The sequence below is a fragment of the Camponotus vicinus genome, unplaced genomic scaffold (genome assembly GCF_025532165.1).
Source record: "Camponotus vicinus isolate PSW18456_S1 unplaced genomic scaffold, iyCamVici1.0 SCAF_3, whole genome shotgun sequence".
In the NCBI taxonomy this organism is placed as follows: Eukaryota; Metazoa; Arthropoda; class Insecta; order Hymenoptera; family Formicidae; genus Camponotus; species Camponotus vicinus.
Genome location: NW_028141967.1, coordinates 19,059,849 through 19,076,690, shown reverse-complemented (window position 1 = coordinate 19,076,690; position 16,842 = coordinate 19,059,849). Strand labels below are relative to the sequence as shown.

The following is a 16,842-nucleotide window of genomic DNA, read 5'->3' as shown; positions in this document are numbered from 1 at the left end:
AAAGAAGAAAAATATTCTCATAAATCTTATCCAAGAGACGCTGTTGACTTTCGTTCCTTTTATTTTTCTAAGTAGGATAAGAAGAAGAGAGTTGCAGGGGATAAATCTTGATGCTCACGTTAACAAATGGAAAAAGTCCTTACGCAATCTCATAAACAAATCTCACGAATTCTATGACGGATGACTTGTTTACGAGATTGATCATATAACTCGGGACGAGATATTCGATATCGCGCGTTATTTTCGGATCAATTATGATGAAATTGAAGGAGTGACAAATTTACTTTGTTTGTAGTATTCAATAAAGATCGCTTTTCGTATTTTTATATAAAATACGGAAAAATATATTTTTTATGTATAAAGTTTATCTAAAATAACTTTGTTAATTAAATATATCATTGTGAATGTTATTAGTTAATAATTCTTTTATATATTTGTGAAATAATATATACAGAGAAATATATTTTTTATCTCAAATTTTTATAAATCCTTTAAGTTAGCAATTACAAAAAAATGACAGATGATAAGTGATTGTAATTTTATCGAATTTATAATAAAAATATTTAAAAATGCCTTTAAAAAAATACAAATAAAATAGTCAAAATCATATTTGTATATTAAAGAGATATTTAATATTAAATATTTGTCATAATTTCTTATTTAAACAATTCTGGTAGAAAATGCATTAAAATTAAATTTGTATGTTAATTAAGTTTCAAGTGTAACGTGCATTTTTTATGCGCACTCTTCTTGTGTATATAAATATCAAGCTCATAAGATCGCGGTACAAACTTTATTACGCGTTTCCTAAAAGCTTGAATCCATTAACTTCGTTATATTTTATCATCGGTCAGAATCAGCTGATGCGTATAACGTATCGTCACTCTGCGCGTTAATGCGGCTCACGTATTAATTACAATTAAATTTTAAAGATTTATACTGGTTGCGATATCGTGAGCTTCATTTAAGAGGAAATATAAATGCACGAACGTGGCTCCATTTACGTTATGGTGCTTCTGTGCTAACGAAAGAGCCGTGCACTTAATAAAACGAAGATATTATGCAGTGTGATTGCCGGACGGTTAAAATGGTTGCGCTACCGTGCAATCGATATAAATTATTTTTTAATTTTAAACGAACCAACCAGTATCTTATATATTCTCGAGTGTATTTCCTCGACCGCAACGATGTTACGGAAACGCGCGAATTATACAACTTTTTTATTATTTTATTTTCTTTATGATCTGTAAAAAAATACTTGTTGAAATTGAAAAATATTTACACCGCATTTATATATTTATTATTATTTAATCATATATTAAAATTTAAATATAAAATTTAAAATAAAAATAATTTAAAATAATTTAAAATTTAAATATAAAAAATAAAATAAATAGCAACTTTTTTGATAAAAAGTTCGTTGAGATAAAATTCAACGTATAATTTTGGAAAGAAAATGTAGTAAATTTACAATAAAAATACAATGAAATTTAGCATTCAAAATATCGAACGGAAAATTGGCGTTAAACGGATTTCCAAGGAATTAGGAAATGGAGCGTATAATCGTTTCTCGTTAGACGCTACAACGGATATTCCGAGGAAGAAAGTCATGCGGAGCTGACCGTAGCAATTCGGTGGCGAGTGCGTTAATTAGTGGGATGCTCAAGCGAGCAGGCAATTAAAACAACATCTTCATTATTAGGTGTATATACTGAACTCGATGGTTCGACTCTTACGACGAGGAACGATAGAGGTAAAAGTCGGTAGTCCATAAACGGAATAACTCGGCAAAGCCGTGCTACTGCCTCGTTACCGTCGCGTTATCGCGATCGCTGACCAGGATGGGATTACTTAACGCCATTTCCATTCTGCCAGAAGAACAAATATGTTTTCATAATTGGACGAACATTGGCCAAACCGGCTGTACCATGCCAGAAAAGAAACGATCGCCATTTCCGAGAGGGAACACGCTACGACGCTAATTGTTTAGTTAAACGTTCGCGGGTCCCTCGCGCCGGATTTATTTATCGAAATGCGCTAGATAATTAAAGGAGCATGACTAAAGATATGATTATTGAAGCAGATAGTGCATTACAATACGTAAAATGAATTCCACGACAGATTGCATTTCTACCTTAAAATAAATGCCATGCTTCTTAAACTGCCTTCGTACATTTATAAGAAACATCTTACATGAAAACTATAATTACTTATCTTTGAATTTTAGAGTCTCGCAAGAATGTAAATATTATTTCTAAACTCTCTTGATTTCTCTACTCAGTTTAATTCCTTTTTCCAAATATTAAAAATACGAACATGACGCAAAAATCTCCTCACATCTACTTAATATTTTTCGGAGAAAGATTCTGGGAGCTTTACGCCGTATATCTCTCCGTAACGATCGCGTCATCTAATAAAATCTCGGGGAATATAATAACGAAAACTGCGAGGTGGCCAACCAAGCTAGACATGGGCAGTCTCGAAAGAGACGTAGAAAGGGATGAATATGCCGAATGCGCGGAAAAGGGACGTAGAAGTTAACGACGGCGCGCTCCGCGACCACGTATATTTTATTATTTAATTTCAGCCGGCAAGGCGTTATGAGACATGAAAAAAGTCTTGGGCGATATTGTAGGTGGATTTCCAGGCGGGAACCCGCCATCCCCTTTCCTCCCCCCCCCCCTCTCCATCCAATGTCGCGCGTCCTACCATCGGGCCCCGCTGGCGAACTCCCCCCTCCCTCCCCTCCCGCTTCGCGCCCCCGCACTGTCGAGCGACCGCCGCGCGCGGTGACATTATTATTCGTTATGAACGGGGTTTACGAGGCCGCAAATCATAGCCATGTTCATATTTCGAACGGCCGCTCTCGTCGTTATTCAGTTTAATGGCGGTGGTATTTGAATTCCCGATCCCGTCCTCTGTCCCCCCCCCCCTTTGCCGCAGCCACCGCCGACGTCGCCCCCGCGTCTTCTCCGCCCCCCCCCTCGGCGTCTTTCGCCACCCGCCGCCGCCGTCACGTAACGACAATGTTAACTTCATATTGTGTTTTTGGCGAGAGGCTCCTAAATATTTTTAATTTCTCCCCACGCGAATTATTTATTTTGTTTAATAGGAAAGAAATATGTATAAATAACAGTAAAATGTGTTATTTTTCTTCCATAAAACTAAGAGCAAAATTATGAAAAATGGTACATTGATACAACTTTGATAAAAAAAATTTTTATTAAATGTAAAAATATCTAAACTAATGCCTTTTTTTCTTTCTTATTAAATAAAAACAACATATCCGTAAATTAATAAAAAAACATTTACACGTCGCGTCCCGTTTTCGGAATCTCGAGGAATCAAATTACAACGCGCTTTTCGAAAGAGAGCCGCACGGGTTTTCTGGAAAAACAAGCAAGCGCAAAGGTGCCGACGATGGCCGTTAAGTAGTTTTTCTTTCGGCTAGGACCCTCTCGAGATGTTTAGGCACTGTCGCCGAGGATTTTTGCACCTGGTGTCAAGAAAGGATTGAAGCGACACGATGTTTCCTGTTGTCGCTCGGTTCGAATCGATCTAAAACAACCCGGGCTTAACCACCATCGTGACATTTAAGCCGTACAGAGCAACGTGAAGCCACGGATCTGTGGACTTAATTGTCTCCGGAGAGAGAATCAGAATCTACAGATTCTGTAGCTCAAGGAAGTTTCCTCGACTCAAGCATTCAAATTGTGCTAATGTTTTAATTGAGTACGATAAAAATGAATTTAACTCAATAAAAAAAGAAAATAAATAAAAAATAGATATATATCTGCAAAATGCTTTCTTCTCATATAACATAAATATCGTGTACTTAAATAGTCTCGTTAAGATTACCCGATAAAATAACGATTATTTGAAACGCCGTAGATCTCGCTCCCGTTTTTGCGCAATCATTAAGGAACCCCAAAGATTCAACGTCACAACACAAGCGACGAGCAATGTTCCGCAGTAAATTCGGAACGTGCGCGTGTCGCCGTGCGAAAATTAAAGACCATAAATCATGCGTGCGTTTCGCATCGGCGGCCCATGAATATTTATGAAAATCATTGCGTCGTTTACAGGCCTATTAATCCGGGGGTTAAAATATTCCAGTCTTCGGCGGTGTTTTATCGGTCGCTGCTTTGCTCCGTGCCATCGGGCGGCGCAGAGATGAGAGGCAGTCGAGGAAAAGAGGGGGAGGGGGGAGGGCAAGGGGGAAGAAGGACGCCGTTATTAGTCCTATCGATCATCCGACGCGAGAACCGACACCCTTTTTGGACCCTTTACATGCCGCGCGTAGCTCAGCCGATCGCATTTTCTTGTTTGTGATTGCTTTCGTGATTCATTGTCAATCATTCGTCGTAGGATCAATAGTCATCAATACACAATGTTAATTGATACGCATCAAGACCATTGTTTTTCTACGCTAGCAAACTAAATGTTATGGAAAAATCAAATATTTTTTTAATAATTTTTAACTAATATTTTTAGCCAATAATTGTGTTTTCTCTTCGGTTTACAATACATTTCTACGTCAAAAGATAATTATTTAATAATTTATCTAAACATTTAATTATTTAATAATTTAAGTGATATAAATATATACACAATTTTTATTTAATTGCATTTTATATTCAATTTCAATTCCTCGAAATACGCATGAAATATTTGAATTAAAAAAATTCGTAAATATATATATATTTCAATATAAAAACTTTACGAGTTTTTTTAATTCAAATATTTCATGCATATTCCGAGAAATTGAAATTGAATATAAAATGCAATTAAATAAAAATGAAATGGAAAATCATTTAAAATAAAACATCGGCAAATTTTTTCAAGCGTGAATTTATGAATAATATTCTGCAGCTATTAGGTAAGATCTTGTTTAATTTCTTTGTTGTTATAACAGAGCATGAAAGACCACCGAGATTTATGGTCATCGATCAACCGGGAAATCACCAATATTTTGGCAACGCGAGGGAAGCTGGGACCACCCATTCCTCGATTTCGAGATCGATCGATCTTTCTTGCTCAAAACACGCAAAGCGCCAGACAGCGTTGGACGACGGTCATAAACCGAGCGACTGTGATACCTTAATGGCTTCCGGGAAAATCTATCGAGAGCGATACAGGACGAATTTCGATGTGCTACGACGCGTTTTAGCGTAATTCGTCGATTCCTGTGCAAACGCATATTCTGATATTCCGATCGGTTGGCGGCTTGACGCGGTCGAGATCGGACTATGGTCATCCTACCGGGATACACGCCCGTACGGGACTTATCCCCGGGACACAGCATGGATTTCCCTGCGACTGAGCGCTTTTATCCGGCCGCAAGCTCGCGTGTATCGGGAAGGGAAGGGAAGGTAAGCGCGGTGCGCCATGTAAATCCGCGAATACGTACGTGGACGGGTGTACTTGCGTCAAACAATGGCTTTTGTTTCGCGCGAAATGTACGCTGCGAGATAGAGGCTGCGGTTACCGATATATCGAGAATCTTAGATTTTCCACGGTAACGTGCAATGGACTTGAGGGTTACCCTTTTTTATTTTCGGATTGGTATATATTCTTTAGAATCGCTGAATAAAATTTGTATTAACTTTCAAAAATCAGCATTGCATTCAGAAAAATAATATTGAATGTATATGTATAAAATATAGATCGATAATATATAAATAATATTATAAATGCATGCATATAAACAATATTGAATACATATAAATATTTCAATATAAAAAAACCTTATGAATTTTGTAATCCAAATATTTCACGCGTATTTCAAAGCATAGAAATTAAAATTGAATATAGAATTAAATTGTCGCCTTGTTCTTTATATCATCCATTGTATCAGTGATTTTATGCATGCATTACTGTTATGGAAAGACAAATTTTTTTTATTTATATAAGCATTATTAAATATATTATTATTCTATACACATATTATAATGTTTTACACTTTAATAATAGAAAATATTCTCTCATCGTGATTCTATATTGTTCTCTTCATATTATTCTCTATTTTATAAAATTAATAAAGCAGGGCTTTATAATATTTAAACATTGAAAAAATTAATTTAAAAAGTTATTCTAATGCATTTTATGTTTTAAATACATTGACATGTTTTAAATTCTAATATTTAATAGATATTTCTGTAATTTAATTTTTAATATTAAAAAAAAAACAGACTCAAAAACAGCGAATAATTTTTTCGCGAACGGATTTAGTTCCTACGCTTTGAAATACATAATATAATCTTGAAAAAAATCAGACAATTTTTATTAATTGTTTGGATTATTAATTAATTAATATATTAAACATTAGTCTAAATCCTTTCACAAATTATCTTCAAAAATAATTTAATTTATATAGTTATATTTAAATAAATAATTCAATTACATTAATTCGAAAAAAATTAATCCAATAAAATATCTTTTTAATTATGACATCGCGACACAACGATAAGAATATTTGCATATATATACACAAAATATATAATAATATGTATAGACTTGAATAAAATAAATAATCGTACTCACCCCATGTATTGCTCCTTTGCTGTTTCTATCCTTGTCTTCTGCTTATCTCCTTGTAACGAAACTTGATACGTCCTTCCTGCTGTTCTTGTGTTGCATTCTGCGTTTTATTCCTTTGGCACACTTTTTCCAATCATTCTCCCAATCACATAAGTACGAATCACGCAAGTAATTCGAATATTACACTCTGTCACTAATTATTTTGCACTTATCCGACACTCGCGATCGAAATAACGTGAAATATAACGAATATGACCAATAATATATTTAATGCTCCCGATACTCTCGACACTTCCGATACTTCCGACACTCCCGATACTTCCTTTTCACGCTCCCGATAATTCCTGGCATTTTTACACTCACAATGCTCCCGCCATTTTCACGCTCCCGATATTGCCGGCGTTTTTACACTTCCGAGACTCGTTGAAACAATGCAAAGGACAACGCGACGCTAATAATAAACACGATGTATATGTGCACCGTGATTAACGGAATATCATGGGTCTATTATACGGTCTCGCACGATTAATACGTTGCCGCGATCGTTCCATGATCTTATTACTGCGCCACACAAGTCCGTAATCACGACGCCATTACTCCACATTAGTTCACGGTACAAAGCCCAGATACGTTTATCGAAGGATGAAGCGAGTCACGATTAAACACACTTGTCAGACACGCACCGATGATCACATGTCACTTGCTTCGATACTTCCGATATTCGTTCGCACGCGAAATTCGCGGTCGACGAGCGAAAAGACGCGAAAAATACGGAGCGATCTGGATCTTCTGTCCAACGATTATCCTGCAGGAACGAGAAGAACGAAGATAGCTGCGAGATCAAGGACGTGCTGAAGTTGCTGCACTCGCGAGATGTCACGTGACTGCTTTCTTTCGCGCATCTAGGTACTATAACATATTCTTCGGCACAATTGTCGTGTTTTGCAGCCCTTCTACGTTCATTACACGCGAAGACTGATCGCGTCGATGACGTAATTATAACATTTACGCAGAATCACGTTTGACGAGCGAAAGACGCATCGAGCGACCTCGGCTTGACCTCGGTGACTGAAGGTGCGCAGCGTCAAATATACTAGAATGATTGTTTTCTTTTTTACACTTGACAAAAACGATGTGACACGACCGCGACCCGATATCGTGATACAAACAAACGGCTCAGTTCGATTGTAGCGATCGTCCGTGTAACATCTTATCGCTGCTCGACAGGTCAATCGTGACGTCATCACTTCGATAGACGCGACGCGAAAACCGACGTTGAAGGACGAGGAGCAATCGATTATGACGCACTTACGATATGCACGGACAGTCTTACGTCACTCGCTTCGGCACGAACTGTCACACGCGACGCGCGAGAGACACTGGGCGACTCCTACTTGACCTCAGTGAAATTTGCGACTTGAAAGTAGCCACGAAATGAACGCAGCATAGCCACAACACTTTTTATACTAGAGTAATTAGGTTTGTTCTTTTTACGTACGAGAGAAAGAGAGGCAAAACGAGAAAGATAAAGGAACGAACATTGAAATTGCGAGCGTTAGAATTAAATAGTGACACGTGATCGTTGAAATATGATGTAAGTGTCTCTAATCTGCATCTTTTTCTATTGTATATATTAGTATTGTATATATACGATCAATATTTATTGCTTCGAGTTGTGAGTTCGACCTCAACAATTCTATTATTATCGTCTTGTCGAGCAGAGGACGAGTCTCGCGTGCGAATGAGTGTCGGAATGTGCCGGGAACAATAACCGTATAATCGTTCCGTAATCGATCGCGTTTTTTAATCGTCGAAAATTAATTACGCTTGTAAATGTGTGTATTTTTTATCGATTCGTGTTTGTGTTCTCAGTGAGCCAGGGACGAACAACGATACATAAATTGGTAAGTAAATTCACTTATCACGCATTATTTATATTTCGATATTATTGTTTTATAATCTCGATTTTATCTATATCTTATTATACATTATATATATTCTTTCATCAATTAATTAAATAAATCAACTTGTCTTTGATCGTGTGTAAAAAGAAATATATAAGATTTAGATAAAATTTAATTTCTTTAATCAAAGGATATATTTTTTCTCGCATGAAGTACGTATATAGAATAATATATCATTTGTCATACGACAATTAAGCTCTGTGAGACGTAGTGATTGACTGATGTATTATAAAAAACTTTGGAAAATCTAGGTATTTTTTTATTCAATGATCAATCGGTGAATCGTCATGCGACTAGACGCCCTAGTAAATTTTTATGCGCACTAGCGTGCACTTGAGTCGCACTTTTTTTTTATGTAGATGGCAATAGCAACCGCGTAGACAGAATGAGGGCGCTCTTTTGAATGATAGTCGCAGACGTATTTAATTTCGTCAACGCTTTCAAGGTCACGGTATATTTTTCGCGTCTTTTTCTTATTAATAACGAATGTCGTATGCGAACGAGTACCGGAAGTGTTGAAAAGAGTGATGTGCAATTATCGGAACGTATCATAAGTGCGCTTAACTTTGTATCGAGTGGATTTTTCGACGTACGTATTGATCTTATAACGTTGTGTCGCATCGTGTTAATCTTTACTTAAAAGTTTAAATAATAATAATAAAATATTGTATCGCCTGTTGACGTTTGTTTAAATAATAACGTCGCGAGGATTGATGTAATGTCGAGTAGCAAAGATTGTCGGATGATTACTGCGACATATTAATTAAGCTATTTATTTACGATATTTAAGGTTAGTATAAATATTTCGTGTTTATTATAGCGCGTCAGATATGGATTTGACAGAATTTCGTAGGATGGACTCTCACAAATATGGGCTCCTTATGGAATTTCATGGGATAGATGTGGATCAGACTTTTTTTCATCAGCATCATGGTAAGTTTTATATGCTCTTATTATACATTTGTATTCTTTTAAATAGAATCAGTGTATTATCATTGAAAAATAGTAAGTCACTGATGTGATTTTAGTTGTAAATATAACACTGCAAATTAGTAGAATCTCACTACAAGAATCAATTAACGATAGTTGTTTTAATCAGTGATGCTTAGAATATATCGTATATTAAAATTTTATTATATACATATATATGAGATAAATATATAGCAAGATATATATATATATATTGTTAAGAAGATATCTAAAGATAAATTTTTAATCAGAAATTTTGTTCATTTGCAAATGTATCTTAAGGATAAAAAAATATATATATTATTCTAAATTAAATTATTCTAAATTATATTATATTGAATTTATATATATATAAATATTAATTATACGTGTTTCATCCTAGATATGTATGTAGATGTTCTCTCAAAAAGTAGCAATATAAATAAAATAAATAAATAAATAAAAATAAATAAATAAAATAAATATGTAATAAAATAAATTCAAAATAAATAAAAATAGCTTTAAAAATATATCTTGCAAATATGATTACATGATGATAAACATGGAGGCTCGAAAATTGTATTTTCGCTGAAGATAAAATACTCATTGTGGTTTTTAATAAAATCTCTTGTCATTACTTTTATAAGTAACATTTTCACTGATTCAGTTTAAAAGAGTATACATACATTTATCCATTTTAAACTTAAACAATTATAAGCAACTCTCCAAATGCATACTTTTTAATTAACTTAAAATCATCAATGAATTTACGGATGAAATAAAAAAAATGATAGTTTTGTTTAATTCTATACGGAAAACATTATCAGATACAATGTTGGCAATATACAATAGATAGAAATAGGAAAAAATACAATAAACGAAAAGAAGAAACAACATTCTAAAGACATTTTCCCTTGCAATAGACTGTTTCTTTCACGAGGATCCGACGAATGTATTTCAAAGTAGGTCCCGCGGGAATATCTCGTCTTTGTGCCGATTTCGAGTATTGCTGTGAAAGACGGAAAGTGATCGAGCGCGCGCGAACGCTTAAGAAGGAAGAAAAATCGTTTTATAAATTCCATTCGTTTACCTTTGCATTTCCCTTCTGTCCTACGCTTCCCCTTTCCCCTCAACATCTTCGTCCGAAATGGCCTTTCTCTCGACGAGCGCGAGGACTCGCGCCAATCCAGCCTATTCCGCTCGATCCGACGCCACATTTCGCTTTTCGTTATCGCGTCCAATTCCAGCGGAAGATATCCGACCGGCGATAAGAGAGCACGGAATTTAAATAAAACGAATCAATATTCAAATCCGCCGTTCTCTTTCTCGCTAGCTGGTTCCCTAAGCGGCACCCCTTCTCCCTCGCCTTTTTTCTTCCTTATTTATTTTGTTCATCTCTATTTCCTGCCGCACTTCTCCGACTTCGTCGGCCACCTTCGCCTGCTCGGTCTCTTTCTCGTTTGCTCTGATTCCTTATTCATTGGTACAATATCGAAGCGTCTCATTTATTCGCGTCTCTTTGTCGAATCGGGCGATCTCCTTTCCAAACCTTTTCAACCTCTGTACTGATTGGGTTCAAACAGCCCGAATGATTGGTTTTATACTCGATGAACTGTATTCGTTTCGCCAGAGTCAAAAAAAATATCAGATAGTCTCTTTTAAAAATAATGGAAAGAATCAAGTATTTAGATAAAATTATCGTTGATAATTTCATCGCAATTATCGTTAATAATTTTTATCATTTATAAAACATCGTTCCAATTATCGTTGATTTAGATTTTTTAACGTTTGCGAAAACTGAATTTTTATTGGAATCAATTTAAAAGAAATCTGATATTTTTTTCTGTTTCATCATTGAAATATTCAGTTTTATACAAAATTATTATATAAATAATATAAATTATAAATTGAGAATTTATTATAAAAACTGAAATTGTGTGTGAATTTATGGAAATGTGGGTACTCCTTATTTTGCATTGGAGTTTAATATGAAAAGAGAATAAAAATGTTTTAAATAAAACCAATAATTCTTTTATTAGAATTACGCGGTCAATAAGTTTCTATAATATCAAGTATAAATTTTAGCATCAGACGTTCTCTATATCTATAAGTTGCTAAAGTTTAAATCTTTCTAGTTTTTATAAAGTGCGGAGAAAATATTCTCGAAAATATTCGAATAAGAACTCGACAAAGAGATATTATATAATTCTTGCTAAGATTTTGGATGAGCTTTAAGATTTATTTCTCACCATTCAGCCTATCTCTACATCTTTCAGCTATTAAATTCTCAGTGAACATATATATTTACATTTATATAGGGTGCTTGTGATCATATTTCACACGAGCACTTATTAAATTTTAAATTATTTCAAGAATAATTGTAAAATGACAACATTCATAATTTCATCATTTAAATTTTAATTAATATTAAATTAATATTAAACGAATCTTTTTGCATAAACTTTCTTAATAGAATATATAAATATTTTTGAGACAGATTTATGTGCTTCTGCGTTTTTAAGTAAAATATAAACTTTGACACATAAATGCGAAGAAATTAAATTAATGTATTCGACATAGTTTTAAATATTTGTATTTTTTTGAACACGATATATCTTATATATTTGCAAGTATCATGAGTGATTTCCGTAGAAGTCAAGCTTTTTTAATACGTATAATTTCTCCGAGCTTTTCTTCGGGCTCTTCTCCGGCAATTAAGAGTTTTCACGATGGTTTTCATAAAGCCGTAGTAAATCCCGCGAAGACTGTCTAGTTATACTATACCGCAGCGGCCAGGTTGGTAGAGATACCATTCCCTTTCCCCGAGAAAATATTATTTCTTATTCCACCGCGACTTCCATGGGGCGGCATTAGGCGAGCGAAATAATTCTAAAGAAATTTCATAACTGTCGCGTCGACGGACCGCGTTGTTAAAAGAGCTCCTTCAAGTAATAACCAAAGCGAGAAAGGCGGCTTTCCTTATGCCCTTAGAATGAAGAAAGGTTCGAATAAGACGACACGGAGATGTAGCCGTGATTTGTGACGAAACAGATTATATGCCTCATTTTCACTGCTCTGCCTATATCTCCTTTCACTTTCAATATACTTGATTGTATGAATGTCGCATTTTATCACACAATTTCTCTGTTTTTAAACAAGCGTACAATTTTTGATTGTATTCTTATGATGAAAAATTTTTTTCGACTGAGTAAAAGATCATAAACTACAGTGATAACAAGTTGTGAGTAAATCATATGTAAAATTTTTGCATAAATTGCTGCGTAAAGATCCGAGTGAAATGAAGATTTTCGGGATAAGCTAAGAGAAATTTTGTGGTGAGGATAGTTCGCAAATGGTCTCAAATCTAGTATTCGTTACGGGACGTAGTTCGACGCGCGAGGGGGGCGAAAGAGAAATTCTTTTCGAAATTTCCTCTTCGACCGCGTAAGCACCTCTGTCGCGCGATCTGTCAAGCCCGGCTTTCCGTTCATTCTCCCTCCGAACTTTCCTGTCACCCTCTCTCTCTCTTTATCTTTCTCTCTTTCCCGTCCTCTGCTCTCCGCCCTCTTTTTCTACATTGCTCTCCGTTCTCGGGGACGTTTTATTCGCATTCAAATGGCAGCACTTTAATTTGCATGCTAAGAGTGCTCGCCGTCCTCCCGGTCGCCACCCCCTGCCACTCTCCCGGCCGGATTTCCATTTAAACTCACAAAATGGCGCTGACTCCGCGGGGCTACAAAATTTTTTATTGAAAGATTCGATGCGGATAACGCGAATGCTCGGGATAAAAAAAACGAGCGAGGAAAGCAAAGGGGGCGAGAGAGAGAAAGAGAGAAAGAGAAAGAGAGAAACAAGAGAGGGAGAAAGAGAAAAAGCACAGGAGGGTGAGAAGGGGTGGCGAAAGAGGGTTGGGAGGAGCGAACTCACGCTCTACGGGGCGTTATTCTCCGAGATAAAATGTCCTTTATCTGTTCTATGCTTCTGCGTCACCTGCTGGCCCCTGGGATATAACCACCTTTATTTCGCTCTCCGATCACCTTTCTCGAGCAAAGCGCATTTCGAGTGCCGGTATTACATCGCGAATCGCCAGCTAATTCGCTTGTCTTACTCTTACTGTACAAAGTTTTACAATAGAATCTTATCAAAAGCTTGCTTTTTATGATGCCAGTTTTCCATAATTTTTATGGCTGAAAAATACTTCATAAAAATTTTTTATGTATTAATAAACAATCTATTGATAACGATATCAAAATTTGAATAAATAGTACTTTTTCTTTGATATTATACATAGAAAATTAAATATTTAAGTCTAAATTTGTCAAAGATTTCATTATTATTACAAAGAAATAAAACTGACGATGGAACAGCTACAAATCGCAAGCACGAAAGAAGGATAATAGCGAATTCGAGATAATCGAATCTGCGTCTTGGAATAGAATGAAATGTCTTCCGATTCTCGTTTGGCATCCATTACAAGCGATTCTTCTTTCTTTTCACATTCTTTTTTTATCATTCTATAGTGACATTGGTTCCAAATTTTTATTGCCACTAAATTTTTACTTGCTTGCATACTGTATCATATAATTACATTTTTTTAAATTTAATTTTATTCGGGATTATTGAGCAGTCATTAATAATTAATTTAGCATTAGTTCGATAATTTAGTAGAATCGAAGCATTTTTATCGCGACATACCGCTACGGAAATCCCGAAAACGGAGCTACGCTTTCGGTGTCGGGAAGGAAGGTCGTTTATTGGCCCAACTGGGTAAACACAATCCCATCGATAACCCTCGAACTGTTCCGATCCACGATCCCTCCGAAACAATAAGCCATTGACTCAACGTTATCCGCTTACAAGTCAAACGCGGCCCAGCGTTTCCGTCTTTCGGATCTTTTCGTAAATTCGAAATCGCGTCGACTTCAAAGCATGCGAGGCCGGTTCCGCTGTTTACTGAGCTATTAGGGTGTTTAGGCATTAGGGAGCGGAGTGGATCATCCCTCGTTGCTCCTCTTTGGTCGCTACGTTTACACTCTCTGTCATCCACTGATTTCTGAAGCTGTATTAGTCATTTGACACTTCTGCTCGTTCATCGCTATTCGATATTCGTGACATGTGCAATTACTAATGTTTAGCAACATATTTTTATTCAATTACGCTATAATGCAAGCATCGACGAATATGCAATATAATAATTTACAATATTTGTAATTTCATATATTTACTTGATAAAACGAATAATTTATTCTAAAATTGGAAAATTCATTTTTTTGCAATTTAATACATGTATAATAACAATTTCATGATTAAATTTTTTTGCGTGCAAACTGAAAAGTGTTTTAAAAAATATAAAAATAAATTATCTTTCTTTTGCGTTAAATTATTTTCAAGCCGCAATAAATATTCGAATAATATTCCGCTCGAGCAAGCTCCTTGCATTTTTTTTAATCCTCGTTGATACTTTCAATTATGCACTCGGTGCGCTCCGTTCGATTACTTCGCTATGTACGACCTCAATTAATAAAATCGTTCCTTCGATAGCCTCGCATGCGCGCCCGTTTACGAGCCACTTTTCTCGCCACCACTACTGTCCCTCACCCTTGTCGACTTCACCACCCGCAAGCAGCGAAATAAATGCAAGTGCCGATACAGCGGCGATCGTGTGCTGGGTTTTCGATTCGAGGGTGAACGAGTTCAATCCCGAGCGATCGCGCCGTTATCGTAGTATCCGTGAGAACCTCGATAGTTACTGCGAAGAGGGGAAAAGGGATGTGTATCGGTAGATAGGCGCGGTGCGAGGGGAGATGAGGGTTTGGCCGGGGGTTGGTCTCACCCCAAAGCGATGGATCGCCAAAAGAAGATGTATGAAATTCCGGCGCCTCCTAGTCGGTTTTCTCCGCCGTTGGAGTAGAATATATTGGATTCTGGTAGTCAATAGAGACTGTTAGGGGTGGCAACACGCAGCCAGAGGCCGGCGGCGTTTTATCACGGGACCTTGATATACTGGGCGGCCGCTGTTAGAGGGGTTAATCTCTCACGCTCGGTTAGCTCCTATTTCTAACCTCGCCCTTTCTCTGCTTTTCGATCCCTCGCTAACCCCTGTGTGCTTCTCCGGACGTTCGCGTTCCCGTTGCTCTCTCCTTCCCTCTTCGGCCATTGGTTAACAGCGACGTTTTCCGATACTTGGTTGGGGAATGTTTGGCGGTAAAGGCCAATTTGGAATAAAAAAATGGGAAGGAAGCGACAAGAAAAGTAAAGTAGCCATATCAAATATTAGAATATAATAGAACAGAATATGATATATTAAGCAGAGAAAAGATTGTATATATAATATTTCTATCATAAAATTTATATTAAATGTGTGTTGAAAGAACAATAATTTTTAATTTTCATTTTTCAAAAGCTGTGTAAATATGTTGTGGTAATTTTTTCCAGTAATCTTGCCTAAAATTTATATGGAATGAGTAGGGAATGAATAAATATCATAATTTTCTTCAATAATTGAAGTCGCAATGACGAGATAACCAAATAGAATACTAAATGCGTGATTGCCAGCATTGAGAGAAATATAACGAGATCGACGATGCGGAATATTAATCGAGTATTTATAGCGGCTTGTGATTTAGTGAGAGAAGGAAAGAAGAGAGGGAATGCAATTTATCCATACTGTGACATGTAAATGAAAATAAATTCAATTAGTAGAATTTTCTTGTCTATATAAACATAAATTTATATATGTCAAATTTTTTATTTAACTGGTTAAGCAGAATCTTTTTAATTATATTTTAAATTATATTTATTTGATATAAAAAAGAAATAATCGTCGTTTTTCCACTCGATACTTTGGCGAATGAATAAACAGATTTCGAGATAGAATTTCTAAAATTTTATAAATATTTACATAAATAAATTTATGTATATGATATCATATATTATACGATGCGATCTTTCTTAAGTGAAACTTTGTTCGGTTTGATTCCCAAGAATCCGGCAAATGTTTGGTTCGTTCTCACAAAACTCGTCGGTCGATGAATCGCGCTCGCTGTTCCTCCGCAGCGAGGCGCGACGGAAACGGTATCGCCTTTAGCGGTCGTCGTTAATTCTCACCTTCCGCTGACCGGAGTCAGCAGCGGCCACCAAAGGCGGCGCGGCGTCGAGCTTTTCAAAAGACGAAACTCGAGAACCGATGTAATTGCCGCTGCGTTACGTTACGTCCTCACGAGATTCATCGCGAAGGTGTTAAATGTGCGGGTGCTATTAGTGAGATGACAAAAACGCGTTGCATGAAGCGCAAATAATATGCAAGAAAGCGTCATTGTTGAAAATTGTTGCATATAATTAAAATTATTATTTTTAATAGATGTGTAAATTCTATTAAATCAATATAAAT

The 16,842-nt window shown here is 36.0% G+C and overlaps 1 protein-coding gene and 1 long non-coding RNA gene across 7 annotated transcripts in view; one reads left to right on the top strand and one right to left on the bottom strand.

Annotated features, from left to right (window-relative positions):
- The window catches only part of LOC145969307 (cysteine-rich hydrophobic domain-containing protein 2), a 166,546-nt gene extending 159,024 nt beyond the window's left edge, over positions 1-7,522 (bottom strand). For both annotated transcript variants that reach the window (XR_014438023.1, XM_083095316.1), the window contains exon 1: positions 6,544-7,522. The gene's annotated coding sequence lies outside the window, so the exon portion shown is untranslated. The remainder of the gene's footprint in view (positions 1-6,543) is intronic.
- A 1,380-nt stretch (positions 7,523-8,902) lies between these two features.
- Positions 8,903-16,842, top strand: part of LOC145969310 (uncharacterized) — a 101,718-nt gene continuing 93,778 nt past the window's right edge. For all 5 annotated transcript variants that reach the window (XR_014438036.1, XR_014438038.1, XR_014438035.1 and 2 more), the window contains exons 1-2: positions 8,903-9,093; positions 9,333-9,437. This is a non-coding gene — a long non-coding RNA (uncharacterized LOC145969310). The remainder of the gene's footprint in view (positions 9,094-9,332; positions 9,438-16,842) is intronic.